This window comes from Acinonyx jubatus, chromosome B4 (assembly GCF_027475565.1).
Source record: "Acinonyx jubatus isolate Ajub_Pintada_27869175 chromosome B4, VMU_Ajub_asm_v1.0, whole genome shotgun sequence".
NCBI lineage: Eukaryota > Metazoa > Chordata > Mammalia > Carnivora > Felidae > Acinonyx > Acinonyx jubatus.
Window position 1 is genome coordinate 134,612,921 of NC_069387.1, and position 16,357 is coordinate 134,629,277.

The following is a 16,357-nucleotide window of genomic DNA, read 5'->3' on the forward strand; positions in this document are numbered from 1 at the left end:
GGGCCATAGGCCTGGCAACAGAACCAGGCTTTCTCTTTGAAACTGGGGGAATGCGGGGGTCACCTGTATGTCCGAAAGGAGTCTGGAAAATCTACTCTGACCGTTTCATGGGACCACAACTTCTGTGAAGGTATAGCCTTGGGACCAGGAAGAACACACAGTATCACGAACCTCACGACCCCTGGTTTGACAAGTAGACCCTAGAAGGCCAGGAAGGGTGAAGCAACACCACCAATATAAAACATGTTCTGTACTGTAGAGCAGGGCATTATGGGAGCAACCCCAAACTGCTAAACTGGGCAGGAAGGGGGCTCCAGGGAGTAGGAGGGTTGAGTACACAGAGAATGCACACACACACACACACACACACACACACACACACACACACACAGAATGCAAAAGACAGCCTTTTACCCAAAAATGAACCTAAAATGCAAAACTAAAGCCCATGAAGACATCGAATGCTAAGAATAACGGCCGCCAAAATGAATAACCATAATATAAATTAACTCTAGGTGAAATTAAATTAATAGAACAGTGTAGGGGAAAAAAGACTTTAAAGGAAGCATGTTTAGGGGACTCCTGGGTGGCTCAGTCAGTTAAGCATCCAACTTCGGCTCAGGTCACGATCTCACGGTTCATGGGTTCGAGCCCCGCGTCGGGCTCTGTGCTGACAGCTCGGAGCCTGGAGCCTGCTTCGGATTCTGTGTCTCCTTCTCTCTCTCTGCCCCTCCCCGGCTCGTGCTCTGTTCCTCTCTGTCTCACAAATAAATAAACATAAAAAAAAATTTTAAGGAAGCATATTTAAGATCCTCAATGAGGATAATGAAGGGATAACATTTGTAAAAAGAACAGACATGGGGAAGGGGCCAGGAAGGCAAAAATGTCACAGGATGAGGTGGCTATGAGAAAGTACCTTCCAAAAGGCAATAAAGTCAACTTCCATTTCCAGGAAGATGGAGTTCTTTCAGCAAAGCACAACAGAAAATAATGAAAAGAGAGAGAGAGAGAGAGACCTTCAAAAGTGGAGAGAAAAAGGCAGATTGGCTAGATTGTTCAGGACCCAAGGACTGACACAGCAGTGAGTTCCCTGAGAAGTTTGCATCACGTATCTCAGAGCTGGAGAAACTGGCAACCTGGAAATGCCAAAGGGTGAGATAGACACGTTCCCCACAAAAGCCTGCTCTCAAGCCAAAGAACCAGGAAAGATACAGCCTAAGAAGACAGAAAACTTTTAGACAATAATCAAACTCTCCAAAGTAAAAGACAAAGAGAGAATCTTGGAAGCAGCAAGAGGGAAGCAAGTGATTAAGTATAAAGTGTCATCAATAAAATGAACATCTGGTTTCTCATCAGAAACCATGGAAGCCAGAAGGCAGTGGGAGGATAGATTCAAAACGCGGAAAGAAAAGACTATCAACCAAGAATTCTATATTCAGCAAAACCAGCTTTCAAAAGTGAAGGAAAAATTAGGACATTACCAAGTAAATAAAAACTGGAGGCCATTCATCCCCAGTAGACCCGCTCTGTGAAAAATAATAGAGGTCTCAAAAAAATATGTAAAAGAAACAAGGAAATTAAAAATGGTACACTACAAAATATCCGCTTCATGTGAAAGAAGGCAGTAATGGAGGAAGAGAGGAACAAACAAACAAAAAAGTAGAACAGAAACAAACCCACAAAACAACAGATGTAAATCCTACCTTCTCAACAATACATTAAACATAAATGAATTAAACACTCTAGTTGAAAGGCCAAGATTAGAAAATGGAGTTTTTTTAATTTTGTTTTTTTAATGTTTATTTTTGCAACAGAGACAGAGTGCAAGCAGAGCAGGGGCAGAGAGAGAGACAGAGAGAGAGAGAGAAGCCAAAGCGGGCTCCAGGCTCCATTCTGTCAGCCCAGAGCCCGACTCAGGGCTCAAAGCCACGAGCCACGAGATCATGACCTGAGCCGAAGTTGGATGCTTAATTGACCGAGCCACCCAGGCGGCCCTGAAAATGGAGTTTTTTTAATGATCTGACTCAATGCTATTTACAAAAGACACACTTTAGGTTCAAAGACACAAATAAGTTGAGATTAAATGAATGGAAAATGATATAAACGTAGGCAAATGAGGGGTGCTTAAGTGGCTCAGTCGGTTGAGAGTCTGACTTCGGCTCAGGTCCTGATCCCACAGTTCGTGGATTTAAGCCCCACATCGTGCTCACTGCTGTCAGAGCAGAGCCTGTTTTGGATCCTCTGTCCCCCTCTCTCTGCCCCTCCCCTGCTCTCACTCTCTCTCTCAAAAATAAAGAAACATTTTTTTAAGTAGCCAAAAGAGAACGGGATTGGCTATGCCAATATCAAACAAAATAGACTTTAACACAAAAATTGTTAATAGAGAAAAAGAAGGACATTTTGTAATGATAAAAAGGTCAATCCGGCGACACAACAAATATGAACACATATGCACCTACCAACAGAGCCTTCCATTTCAAATTCTACCTACAAAGGTTTAACAAACAAGAATTACAGTCTGGTTCAGTGGAATAGAATTGAAAGTCCAGAAATAGACCCTAACATTTATGGTCAATTCACTTTCAAAAAGAGGGCCAAGACAATCTAGTGATGAAAGAATAGTCTTTCCTCAGACAACTGGCTATCCATAGCAAAGAATTAAGCTAGTTCCCCTCCCTCACACCTTGTACAAAAATTAACTCAAAATGGAATCAAAGACCTCAATATAAGAGTTGAAACTATAAAACTCTTAGAGGAAAAGCTAATACTAAATCTTTGTCATCATGGGTTGTGGAGTGATGTCTTACATATGACACAAAGTACCAGTAACAGAAGAAAAAACCAATTGGGTTTTCCCAAAATCTTTTGTGTTTCAAAAGATGCTATCCAGAAAGTGAAGGGACACCTAGGTGGCTCAGTCAGTTAAGCATCCGACTTCGGCTCAGGTCACGATCTCAGGGTTTGTGAGTTTGAGCCCTGCCTCGGGCTGTCTGCTGTCAGCACAGAGGCTACTTACGATTCTCTCTCTCTCTCTCTCTCTCTCTCTCTCTCTCTCTGCCCCTCCCTTGTTCTCTCTCTCAAAAATTAAAATTAAAATTAAAAGAAAGTGAAAGGATAACCCACAGAATGGGAGAAAATATTTCCAAGTCATATATCTGACAAGGGTCCAATATCCAGAATATATAGAAAACTCTTATAATTCAATGATGAAAAGACAACCCAATTTCTTAAAGGAACAAATTCTCGAGCAGATATTTCTCCAAAGACGATACACAAATGGCCCATAAACACATGAAAAGATGTTAAACATCATTAGTCTTTGGGGAAATGCAAATCAGAACCACAACGAACTATCACTTCACACCCTCTAGTATTACTATGATTTAAAAGATCGACGGTAACAAATGCTGTTGAAGATGTGGAAAAATTGGAACCATCATCCATTGCTGGTGGGAACGTAAAATGGTGCAGCTACTGAAAAACAGCTGGGCGGTTCCTCAAAAAGTTAAACGGAGACTTTTCGTATAACCCAGAAATACCATTCCTAGGCATATGCCCAAGTTCATTGAAAACATGTGTCTACACAAACACTTGGAAATGAATATTTGTAGAGGCATTATTCATAACATTTTTCAAGACATAACCAAGCCACATGTCCACCCACTGATGAATGGATAAACATGTGCTATCACCGTACAACGGAATATCGATTGGCCATAAAAAGGAAAGAAATCCGACATGTGCCACAGCATGGGTGAACCTTGAAAGCGTTCCGCTGTGAAAGAAGTTAGATACAAGGACCATATGTGTATGACTTTATTTATATGAAGTGTCCGTGAGAGGCAAATCCATAGAGATGGAAAGTATTTGAGTGGTGGTTGCCAGGGTCTCCGGAGAGGAAGGGAATGAGGAATGGCTGCTGATCGGAATACAGTTCCTTTGGGGGGTGATGAAAATGCTCTGGAGTTAGAGTTGATTGTTGTATACCCTTGTAAATATACTAAAACCCACTAAAATGTATTGTTTTTATTTCTTTAAGGCTCTCTCTCTCTCTCTCTCTCTCTCTCTCTCTCTCTCTCTCTTTTATTTTAGAGAGAAAAAGAGCACCCAAGAGCAGGGAGAAGGGAAGAAGGAGAGAGAGAGAGAGAGAGAGAGAGAGAGAGAGAGAGAATCCCAAGCAGGCTCCACGCACAGAGTGGGGCCTGACCTGGGGCTCAATCCCGCAACCCTGGGACCATAACCTGAGCTGAAATCAAGAGTCAGATGCTCACCTGACTGAGTCACCCAGGCGCCCCAAACTGCATTCTTTTTAAAAGAGAATTTTATAGGGGCACCTGGGTGGCTTAGTCGGTTAAGTGTGTGACTCTTGATTTCTTCGGCTCAGGTCGCGCTCTCACGGTTCGTGAGTTTGAGCCCCGAGTCGGGCTTTGCACCAACAGTGCAGAGCCTGCATGGGATTCAGTCTTTCTCTCTCTCTTTCAAAACTAAATAAACATTAAAATTAAAAAAAATAAATAAAATGTATATGGAAAATATATATGGAAATAGAATAACAAAAAACATTTTGAAAAATAATAAAGTGGGAGGAATCCATCTACCTATTTCAAGAAAAGCTACAGACTGTGTTATATTAGTGAAAGAATAGACACATAGATCAATGGAGCAAAGCAGAGAACCCAGAAGCCGACCCGTACAAACAGGCCCAACTGATCTTTGAGAAACACAAAACAGAAATCCAACGGAGGAAGGATAGACTTGTCACCAAATGGTGATGGGGTGATTGAACATCCACGAGTATGTTTTTTTAAAGAACGTCAGTCTAAGTCTCTCATCTGCTATAAAAATGATCTGACTTAGGTCTAAAACATAAAACAATAAAACTTTAATCACATACCAGATAAAATCTTTGTGGTGTGGGGCTAAGCAAACAATCCTTAGATCGGACCCCAGAAGCATGGTCGTAGAAGGAAACATTGATCCACGAGACTCCATCACAATTTAAAACGTTTTCTTTGTGAAGGACCCTGCTAAGAGGACACAAGTATGAGGCAGAGATGGGAGAAAATATTGGCAGACCACATATTTTTACAAAGGACGAGTATCTAGATCATAGGAAGAACTCTCGAGACGGAACAGGAAAACAGCAAACAATCCAATTATAAAATGGGCCAAAGACGTGAAGAGACACTTCACCCAAAAGGACACGCAGCTGGCAAGTAAAGACGTGAAAAAATGTTTGCCATCCGTAGCTATGGGGGAACTGAAAATTGGAACCATAACGAGATATCACTGCGTACGTATGGAATGGCCATAAAAAATAGAGATGATACTGAAGGCCAGCAAGGACGCAGGGAAACCGAATGCATTGCTGCGGGGAATGTAAAATGGTACAGCTACTCTGGAAAAGTCTGGCAATTAAAAAACAAAACTAGGGGCGCCTGGGTGGCGCAGTCGGTTAAGCGTCCAACTTCAGCCAGGTCACGATCTCGCGGTCCATGAGTTCGAGCCCTGCGTCAGGCTCTGGGCTGATGGCTCGGAGCCTGGAGCCTGTTTCCGATTCTGTGTCTCCCTCTCTCTCTGCCCCTCCCCCGTTCATGCTCTGTCTCTCTCTGTCTCAAAAATAAATAAACGTTAAAAAAAAAAAAAAAAAAACTAAACTAAAACCTAAGCCATACAACTCAGCGATTGCCCTCTGGACTTTTATCCCAGAGAAATGAACATCTCAGGAGGCATTAGGGTGCGGGGGCCATGGGTGTGGCCGTAAAAGGACACCAGGAGGATCTCCTGTGTCTTGTCCGGATCAATGTCAGTGTCTGGGGGTGGTGTCGCCCTGTGATTTTGCAAGGTGTTACCAGTGAGGGAAACTGAGTAAAGGGTCCCACAGGTCTGCCTGTATTATTTCTTACAACTGCATGGGAGGGGCTCTCTGGTGGGGAGTTCCTCACTGAGAGTTGAGTTAGGGCGTCTTTTTTGAGACCTTCAAGTGGGGATGTCAGGCTGGCTTTGGGTTTGATTCTGGAGTTGTAGGGAGAGGTCTGTTGGAAAGTCAGTAGGAGGTAGATGGTATCCAAAGCTAGGAAGAGAGCGCACACAGAAATGAGGGGAGGGTCAAGAATTGTGCAGTCCGTGGGGCACCTGGGTGGCTCAGTCGGTTAAGCGCCCGACTTCTGCTCAGGTCATGATCTCAAAGTTCGTGGGTTCGAGACCCACATCAGGCTCTGTGCTGACAGCTCGGAGCCTGGAGCCTGCTTCGGATTCTGTGTTTCCCTCTCTCTCTGTCCCCCCCCCACCAACTCTCTCTCTCTCAAAAATAAATAAACACTAAAAAAAAAAAGAATTGGGCAGTCCATGGGGTGCCTGGGTGGCTCAGTGGGTTAACCATCCAGCTCTTGGTTTTGGCTCAAGTCATGATCTCACGGTTTGTGAGTTCGAGCCCCACATTGGGCTCTGTGCTGACAGTTTGGCACCTACTTGGGACTCTCCCTCTCTACCTCTATCTCTGCCCCTCCCCCGCTCATTCTCTGTCTCAAAATAAATAAATAAACTTAAAAAAAAAAGAATTGTGCAGTCCACAGTTTAGGGGTCTAGGACATGGGGAGGAGCCTGCTGAAGAGTGGCTCAAAGGGTAGAAGGAAACTACAGAACCTCAAAAGCCAATTTTTGGCTTCCTGGAGGAGGAGGGCTGGTCAACCGTGTCAAAGTCTTTGCATGAGCAGGGCCACCATTCAGACTGGGATGCTTCTGAGAGTCAAACAAGTTACTCAAGGTAAATACATCAATGCATTTCCTGAAACCTTATTTATAGTACTGATGGACCCGTGACCATGGCCAAGCTGCTGATACTTCCCAAAGCACACTTTCTTCTTCAAGGTGCTTCATTTTGCCGTAAAACGTCATAAACGCTTGCAGTCTTACTCAGCATTGCACTCCGTGGTTGTAAATTTATTTATTTATTTTTTTACTTTTTTCAAGGTTTATTTTTGAGAGAGAGACAGAGCATGAGTGGGGGAGGGGCAGAGAGAGAGGGAGACACAGAATCCGCAGCCGGCTCCAGGCTCTGAGCCGTCAGCACAGAGCCCGACGCGGGGCTCGAACCCACGAACCGCGAGATCATGACCTGAGCTGAAGTCGGATGCTCAACCGACTGAGCCACCCAGGAGCCCCCGTGGTTGTAAATTTAAGTCTGCAGACATCTTCAATGAACTCTTCTCTGCAGACTATAATAATTAAGAAAATCTTCCTGCAGGTACTAATGTACCAGGTAAGCTCAGAAAAACTCGGGTCAGTGGAGAACATTCCCCATTCTATTTTTGATTGAAACACAGGAATATTCCAGCTCAAATGTCTCCATAGTGTATCGATTTTGAGTCCAGCCAGGGTACCGTTCTGCAAATACTGTTTTTATAAAGCCAAAACATGTCCCACTCAACATTTGTTTGTTATGTAGTTTTTCAAGTGCTGTTTTTATTTATTTTGAGAGAGACAGGAAGAGTGTGAGCAGGGGAGGGGCAGAGAGAGGGAGAGAGGGGATCTCAAGCAGGCTCCTGGCTATCCGCACAGAGCCCGATGCCGGGCTCGGAACCACGAACCAGGAGATCATGACCCGAACTGAGGTGAAGTCGGACACTTTACGGACTGCAGCCGCCCAGGCGCTGCTGTGTGTTATTTGTTTGATGTTTTTATCAGATTTAGATGCTGCAACATCGTAGGCCTTCTTGATTTCCTTCCGTTCCAGTAGAGAATGCAAATTGGTCCAATTAAAACTAGAAACCTCATCTAGATTTCTCTCCTACGTGTTGAGATATTCCAAAAACAATTATGGAATTTGAAAATCAGACCTCAGACACCCTTTGGAGCGCTCACTGTTTCATTCCTCCAGCACCACCCTTGCTCTCGTAGGGATGAATTTCCGCGGTTCCCCGTCGGCCAGGATTGTTTCTGATACTTAACAATTCGCGAAAGTTTCAAAGCTTGTGATTCTTGGCACCCATTCAACGAATATTTAAAGATTTCCAATGGATTTTGATGCAACAAAAAATGAGAGGACTCGTTTACCAAAAGTTCCATCCCACTCTGGTGCATTGGGTTGATACGCAAAGTAGGTCTTAGAGGGCTCCAGCATTTCGAGGGTCTGATTAACGACTGCACAGAAGACACGAAGGACACACCGGGAGGCTGAAGTCTGTTTTGGTGGTCAACAGGAACTTTGTCAAGAGAAGGCTCGCAGCCTAATCTCTCTGCATATGTATAAAAATAGTTGTAGGGGCGCCTGGGTGGCTCAGTCGGTTGAGCGTCCGACTTCAGCCCGGGTCACGATCTCGCGGTCCGTGAGTTCAAGCCCCGCGTCAGGCTCTGGGCGGATGGCTCAGAGCCTGGAGCCTGCTTCCGATTCTGTGTCTCCCTCTCTCTCTGCCCCTCCCCCGTTCATGCTCTGTCTCTCTCTGTCTCAAGAATTAAAAAAAAAAAATAGTTGTAAATGTTGACAACTCTAGTTTCTACCAATTATTTGGACGCAGCCAATGTCAAATACATCTGCGTTCCAGAGGTATTTTAATTCGGCGAAAACATTGCTTTTTCTCGGGACGCCATGGTAGATCTCCTCTGTTATTAAACTCTTGTCGTTTACCTGGAACTGAGCGCTTTTGTTTCCTGCCTGGACCCGGGCTGATATCAGTCCCTCTGGAAAACAACTCGGCAGGAGCTAGGCAGAGCTGAAGCCCGGCCCCTCAATCTCATGCACGGGGGCCCTGGGAAACCCAGGTGACACCGGTCAGCCGTAGACTGGAAAAAAAATGCAGTAAGGCACGGCAGTGATTCTCAAATTTTATCGCACATCGGAATCACCCGGAAGGATTGATCCCACACCCAGAGTTTCTGATTCATCCTGTAGGTCTTGGGAGGGGGAGGGCTTGAATTTGCATTTCGAACAAGGGGACTCTGATGCTGCCCATCTGGGGACCCTGATTTAAGAACCACCGCTGCAGAGAAATGACGGTCAGTGAGCCACGCCCCCAAAGAAGAGACTTCCAAACATCGTCATGAGTGGAAAGAAGACACATACTGCACTTCCCGTAGCATCTTCTTGTATAAAGTTCAAAGCCAAGGACAACTACACTTTCTTCCTTCGAGGGACATATATAGGTAGTGAATGCGCTGAGAAAAACAAGACAGTGGTGGCTGCAAACGTCAGGACGGTGATTCCCTCGGGGCAGGGAGAGGGGTCATCATAAGGAAGAGACACAGAGTCTTGCGGACCACAGGCAATGGGCCAGTTCCTGGCTTGGGTAGATGCTTTCCTTGGCAATCATTTAGCCGATTACACACTTGTGCTCTGTGCACCTGTTAGTGCCTGGTATGTCACAAACGCTGAGTTTAAATCAGGAGCTGATGGGGCGCCTGGGGGGTTCAGTTGGTTGAGCGTCCGGCTTTGGCTCAGGTCATGATCTCACAGTCCGCGGGTTCGAGCCCCGCGTCGGGCTCTGTGCTGACAGCTCGGAGCCTGGAGCCTGCTTCGCATTCTGTGTCTCCCTCTCTCTCTCTGCCCCTCCCCCAATGGCACTCTGTCTCTCTCTCTCAAAAATAAATAAACATTAAAAAAAATTTTTTTTTAATCAAGAGATGAGAATCTAGGCAGGAAAAGAGAGAAAACTGGAGGAGAGAGATCGGGTTGGAGGCAGAGGACACGGGCACCTCTTGCAATGAATTCTGTCATCAAAGGGAAGGAGAGTGGGCGGTGGGCGGCTTGGGGCATTGGGGGCCAGAGATGCTTTGTAAGATGGAAAAGTAACATTATGCTCATGGGCTGATGTGCCTAGTGCATTGGGGAAGGAAAACTTGTTGAAGGGGAGAAAGACAGCAGGACGGCCAGAACGACGAGCTGGAGTGGGGGAGGGACCTCGGCAGAAGAAGGGTCCAGAAGCAAAGGGGGAGGGGCCGGCTCCTCCAGGAGAGAAGCAGAGACGCAGGGCGTGGGCAGGTGGGCAGGTGGGGTGGCAGGAGCTGGTGGCAGACCTCCTCTGATCACGTCCATCTTCCTGGTGAAACACGGAGTGTGTCCATCGGCTCAAGCTGCCCGAATAAAGCACCACCAACTGGCGGCTTGGACAACAAAAATTGCTCATCTCCCAGTGCTGGAGGCTGGAAGTCCCAGATCAGTGTGTCGGTGGGGTTGGTTTCTCCTGAGGCTTACGGATGGCGTCTTCCCCCGTGTCCTCACATGGTCATCTGCCGATGTATGTGTGTGTCCTGATTCTCCTCTTCTTAACAGGACACCGCTCATATGGGGTTCGGGCCACCCCTATGAGCGCATTTAACCCGAGTCACCTCTTTCAAGACGCTGTCTCCAAATACAGGCACGTTCTGAGGTCCTGGAGATTGGGATTTGATTGGACACGCTTCAGCCCGCAATGGGAGGAATGGGATGAGTAGGTCAGGAAGACAACTGGGGGCAGAACTGTGGTCGGGGACGGTCAGAGAATCACAGTCCGGGTGGGTGGGCGTGACTGCCGGCGGCAGTAAGGGCCCCTTTGAGGATGGTGATCCCGCTCACCTGCTTTTCTCTCCATTCCTCCATTTATTTCGTCCATCTTCTGACACCTTCAAGTAGGTGCTTGGCTCCTCAGTTTCTGCCTTTCTTCTTGTGGCATTATGGCAAAGGGAGAGAAGCAAATGCCCCCATTTCATCCACGTGGGAAAAAGAACAGAACTTATTGGGGATCACAAGGGCCAGTAAGAAAAGAGTCAGAGCCTGGTACCCTCAGAAGCCCTGAGCTGGGCTGGAGGACGTGCCCTGGGTGTACTAACTTTAGGGAGACAGGCTCCCCGCCTGCTGCTCTGTCCTCTTGCCGTCAGCCTTGGGAAACCAGCCTGGGCACAGGGAAGGCACTCTTGGGGCTTAGGCAATGAGAAGCCCAGGTGAACTGTCTGGGCGGGAATTGTCCTGGAATGCCAGCCACTAGCCATGGAGACTGAGTGAGGTGTCAGGTTTGCGCTCTGGCAGGAGGGGAGCCCCTGCCCCCGGGAGTATCTGTCGTAGACAATGCAAATGTCCTGTTGGTCCTTCCACATGAGAAAAGCATTTGAGGTTATAAATTTCCCTCTACATACTGCGTTAGCTGCATCCCTCCAGTTTTGATGTTTACTAGTTTTGTCTTCATTCAATTCTTTTCTAACTTGCATCACTGTTTAATCTTTGACCCATGCATTAGTGGAACTATATGCTTTACTTCCAATCCTGGACTTTCCTAGTTACCTAGACATTTTGTCTTCAAGCCTAAAAGCCTTTTGATCAGAGAACAGTCTAGTTTGTGGTCCATTTTCACAAATGCCCATGTGTGTTTGAAAAGAATTTGTATTCTACAGTTTTCTGGTGTTGGATTCCACACATGTCCTTTAGATTCAGTTTTGTGATTTTGTTGTTCAACGATTCTCTATCTTTCCTAAATTTTCGTCTACTTAATCTAACAATTGCTAACAGCAGTGTCTTAAAAGTTCCCAGTGTTGGGGGACATTTAGGCTCTTTCCATGATTTGGCTATTGTTGAAAGTGCTTTTATAAACATTGGGGTACAAGTGCCCCTATGCATCAGCACTCCTGTATCCCTTGGGTAAATTCCTAGCAGTGCTATTGCTGGGTCATAGGGTAGATCTATTTTTAATTTTTTGAGGAAACTCCACACTGTTTTCCAGAGCGGCTGCACCAGTTTGCATTCCCACCAACAGTGCAAGAGGGTTCCCGTTTCTCCACATCCTCGCCAGCATCTATAGTCCCCTGATTTGTTCATTTTAGCCACTCTGACCGGCGTGAGGTGGTATCTCAGTGTGGCTTTGATTTGTATTTCCCTGATGAAGAGTGACGTTGAGCATCTTTTCATGCGCCTGTTGGCCGTCTGGATGTCTTCTTTAGAGAAGTGCCTATTCATGTTTTCTGCCCATTTCTTCACTGGATTATTTGTTTTTTGGGTGTGGAGTTTGGTGAGCTCTTTATAGATTTTGGATACTAGCCCTTTGTCCGATATGTCATTTGCAAATATCTTTTCCCATTCCATTGGTTGCCTTTTAGTTTTGTTGATTGTTTCCTTTGCAGTGCAGAAGCTTTTTATCTTGATGAGGTCCCAATAGTTCATTTTTGCTTTTAATTCCCTTGCTTTTGGGGATGTGTCAAGTAAGAAATTGCTGCGGCTGAAGTCAGAGAGGTTTTTCCCTGCTTTCTCCTCTAGGGTTTGGATGGTTTCCTGTCTCACATTCAGGTCCTTTATCCATTTTGAGTTTGTTTTTGTGAATGGTGTAAGAAAGTGGTCTAGTTTCATCCTTCTGCATGTTGCTGTCTAGTTCTCCCAGCACCATTTGTTAAAGAGACTGTCTTTTTTCCATTGGATATTCTTTCCTGCCTTGTCAAAGATTAGTTGGCCATACGTTTGTGGGTCCAATTCTGGAGTCTCTATTCTATTCCATCGGTCTGTGTGTCTGTTTTTGTGCCAATACCATACTGTCTTGATGATTACAGCTTTGTAGTAGAGGCTAAAGTCTGAGATTGTGATGCCTCCTGCTTTGGTTTTTTTCTTCAATATTACTTTGGCCATCAAGCATGAAACCTACAGATATCACAATAACTCTAAGCCCATATCTTTCGATAGTAACACTGAATGTAAATGGACTAAATGCTCCAACCAAAAGACATAGGGTATCAGAATGGATATGAGTGGCACTTTTAATCTTTGGTAAATGTTTTATATTAAAATCAGTTGACCTGATATTGATATGGCTACAGATTTCTTTTAGTGAGTGGCACTCAATTTTTCTATGCCCTTATGTCTTTGATGTATCTATTGTTCATAGCATGTAGCTACCTTTATTTTAAAAATCCTGTATGACAATCTTTGTCACTTAACTGCAGAATTTGCAAGATTACTTTATTTATATTTATTGTCATCACAGTTCTGTTTGGATTCATTTCTGCCAACGCATCATATGTTTTCAAATTGTCACCAATTCTGCCTTTTTCTATCCTTCCTTGACTTCTTTCCGATTCAGTCTTTGTTCCTCTTCCCCCTTCCTCCCTGTATTAATTTGGAAGTTACACTATTTTTCTCCCTTCAGTGGTTACCCTAGTCAGTGTAATAAAGAATTCTGAAATTCATCACGATCTGTACTTTCTGAACCACACAAGAACCTTAACCCACCTCAACTCTGATTGCTGGTCTCCAGATCTCATTATCGATGAATAATGCAAACCCATATGAAATTTTAAACCCCACAAAATGTTCTTTTCCCGTGTAATCAGTTTTGTTAGACCTACCCCCATATTCACCACTGTCCTTGCTCACCATTCTTTCCGATTCATCTGACCTTCCATTAAAAAGTACTTTTCTTCTGCTAGAACTCTCTCTAGTGAAGGTATATTGAGTCAAGTTCTTGCATTTTTTTAAATGTTTGAAGATGTCTTTATTTGACCTTCATTCTTAAAAAGCCTTGGGGCGCCTGGGTGGCTCAGTCGGTTGAGCGTCCGACTTCAGCTCAGGTCACGATCTCGCGGTCCGTGAGTTCGAGCCCCGCGTCAGGCTCTGGGCTGATGGCTCAGAGCCTGGAGCCTGCTTCCGATTCTGTGTCTCCCTCTCTCTCTGCCCCTCCCCCATTCATGCTCTATCTCTCTCTGTCTCAAAAATAAATAAATGTTAAAAAAATTTTTTTTAATAAAAAAAAAAAGCCTTTTTGCCAGATAGGTAATTTCTTTCTGCATATTGAAGATACCTCCCACTGTTTTCAGACTACCACCTGTGCTGATAAGAACCTCCCCCTCCCTCTTCTCTCTCCCTCTCTCTCTCTCTCTCTCTTTCTCTCTCTCTCTCCCTTTCCTCTTCCCTCTCCCTCTTTCTCTCCCTCCCTCCTCTGATTCCACTTTATCTATGTGTGAATATCATGTCCTTATTCTGTTTGGAATTGATTGGGTTTCCTGATTTCAAGGATCGATGTCTCACACAGTTTTGGAAATCTGTCAGCAAACACTTCAAATGTCTCTCGGCCACATGCAGTCACCACCCCTCTTCTGGAACGTAGACGTTACTAATTCTCCTGAATCTGTGATCTATCTCTATTATCTGTGTCTCTCAACATCTCTTCCCTATTTTCCACCACTCTGTCCCACTTAGCTATGTTCTGGAGAGAATTTTCAGGTATATTTCTCAGTTCATTAATTTTTTTTTTCACTTTTCCCCTACTGTATTGGGAGATGTGGTATATTTATGCCCATGGGTTATGCAAAATTCAATTGTATGTAGATTAAAGACCTAAAAGTAAGTAACAAAATTTTAAAACTTTTAAAAGAAAATATAGAAGGATATCATTTTGGCCACAGGGTTAGGAAGAACCCCTTAAATAAGATACTAAAATTCAGACTACATGGAAGAGATTGATAAATTCAGTTCATCAAAATGTGAGATTTCTGAGTGCACGTGCACACACACACACACACACACACACACTGTAAAATGAAGGCAAGCCAAAGTAAAGATGACAGCAGATGACTGCGTAAATTATGACCAGCAAAGATTAGTATCCAGAATGTATACACAATGCCTACTGATTGTTAACAAAAAGAGAATCATTCAATGGAAAAATAAGGAGTTCTTAGAAGAAGCCCAAAGGACTAGCAAACAGATAAAAACAAAATGTTCAGCTTCACTCGCCATCAAGACAACGTGCGTTAAATCCACGATGGCCCGCTATATTCCTTGGCTGTGTATGTGTGTTCCTGTGTGGTCCCCTATTCGATGCCTTGGCTTTTTTCTAAGTTTTACATAAACATAGGTTAAAGAATCAAGTCATGGTACCATTATTCTTTGCTAAAGACAGCACTCCTCTCCCCCCGCCCCCATCACCCCTTCCCAAAATACATACTCCTGCCTGATCGTTTTCCATTTACCTTCTATCTGTGAATAACATCCAATGGTGTTACCGATTACTTAAATGTGGCTTTATTTACCAACCTCCCATCATGGGAGGTGATGATTTAGCTTCCTGTCATGGCTGCAAACACCGCACCATCTCCTCCCTCTGTCTCTCTGTCTCTCTCTGTCTCTGTCTCTCTGAGACACACACACGCGCACGCACGCACACACGCACAGGCTTCCTCTCCCTCCTCCCAAGAGGTTTATCTTGTAATTATGGTTCAATTTAAAGTGTTTGTGCCCATCCTCTTCCCTGCTTTCCAAATCTCATTTCTGCTGCCTCCTCCCCTGTTCTCTTTGTCCTTATGTAGTAATGTCTGTTAAAAATCCATCCTTTTTAATGGCGTGCTAGCAAGTTTGAAGAGGAGGGGGAAGAACTAGTGAGGGACTCACAGATCACCTCCAGCACCCCAATCTCCCCACCCGTTTTTATCTTGTTCACTGAAGGCACAGCGTTTCCATAATCTGAAAACACATCATTTTTCAACGGCATGACTGTTTCCGAGATGGGTATCGTAGATCTGGCCAGTCCTCAGGCCAAGGGTGGGGCATAGGGTGACCAACCATCCCCAGAACTTTCCATTTTAGAGCGGGCTGAGTCGGCCACCGTGCACAGGGTACCCGAGTTGCAGAGGCCAGAGCTGTGAGCACAGCCTCCCTTGCCGTCTGCTCACCCTCATCACCTCGAACCTGTGGACATCGGTAGCACCACAGGCTTTTAGGTTTGAACCTAAATATGCACCCTGGATCCCACGTTAATTTCGCTGACACGTGAACATCAAACTATGTGTTTCTCCTCCCAGCACTGGGCTCTACAGGTCAAGTCTGTTTCCTTCTGCTTCTCTCCACACCAGAAGTGCGGGGTGGGGGGGCAGGGGGGGACAGAGGGGGTTCCCACAGCAACCTCTTCTCCAGCTCTTGGGGGACACTGTCTGGTGCAATATAACTCGACTCTGACACCACAGCTTAGGACTCAGTCCCCAAGACTGTCCCCACTTCAGACGCCAATTACAAGTTCACATTGTCTTGCATGCTTCTGACTAGCCTGCTGTAAATCGGGGGCTCCCACAGCCCCCTCCTCAGGGCCAGTAACTTTCAAGGGCAGCTCCCAGCACTCAGGAGAACAGCTAACTTGCCAGATTCCCAATGTGTTGTGAAGGATATGGCTCGGGGCCATCCAGACGAGAGAGAGGCAGGGGACAAGGATGGGGGAGGTTCCATATCCTTTCCGGGTGCACCACCCTCCCAGCTCCTCCCCGTGTACAAGCTGTTCGAACCCCATAGCTTAGGGATTTTTATGGCGGCTTCACTCCACAGGCACCAGTGACCAAATCTTTGGCCATTAGTGATTGACTTGACTTCCAGCTCCTCTCCCCTCTCCGGAAGTCAGAGGTGGCAGACGGGGCTCAAAGT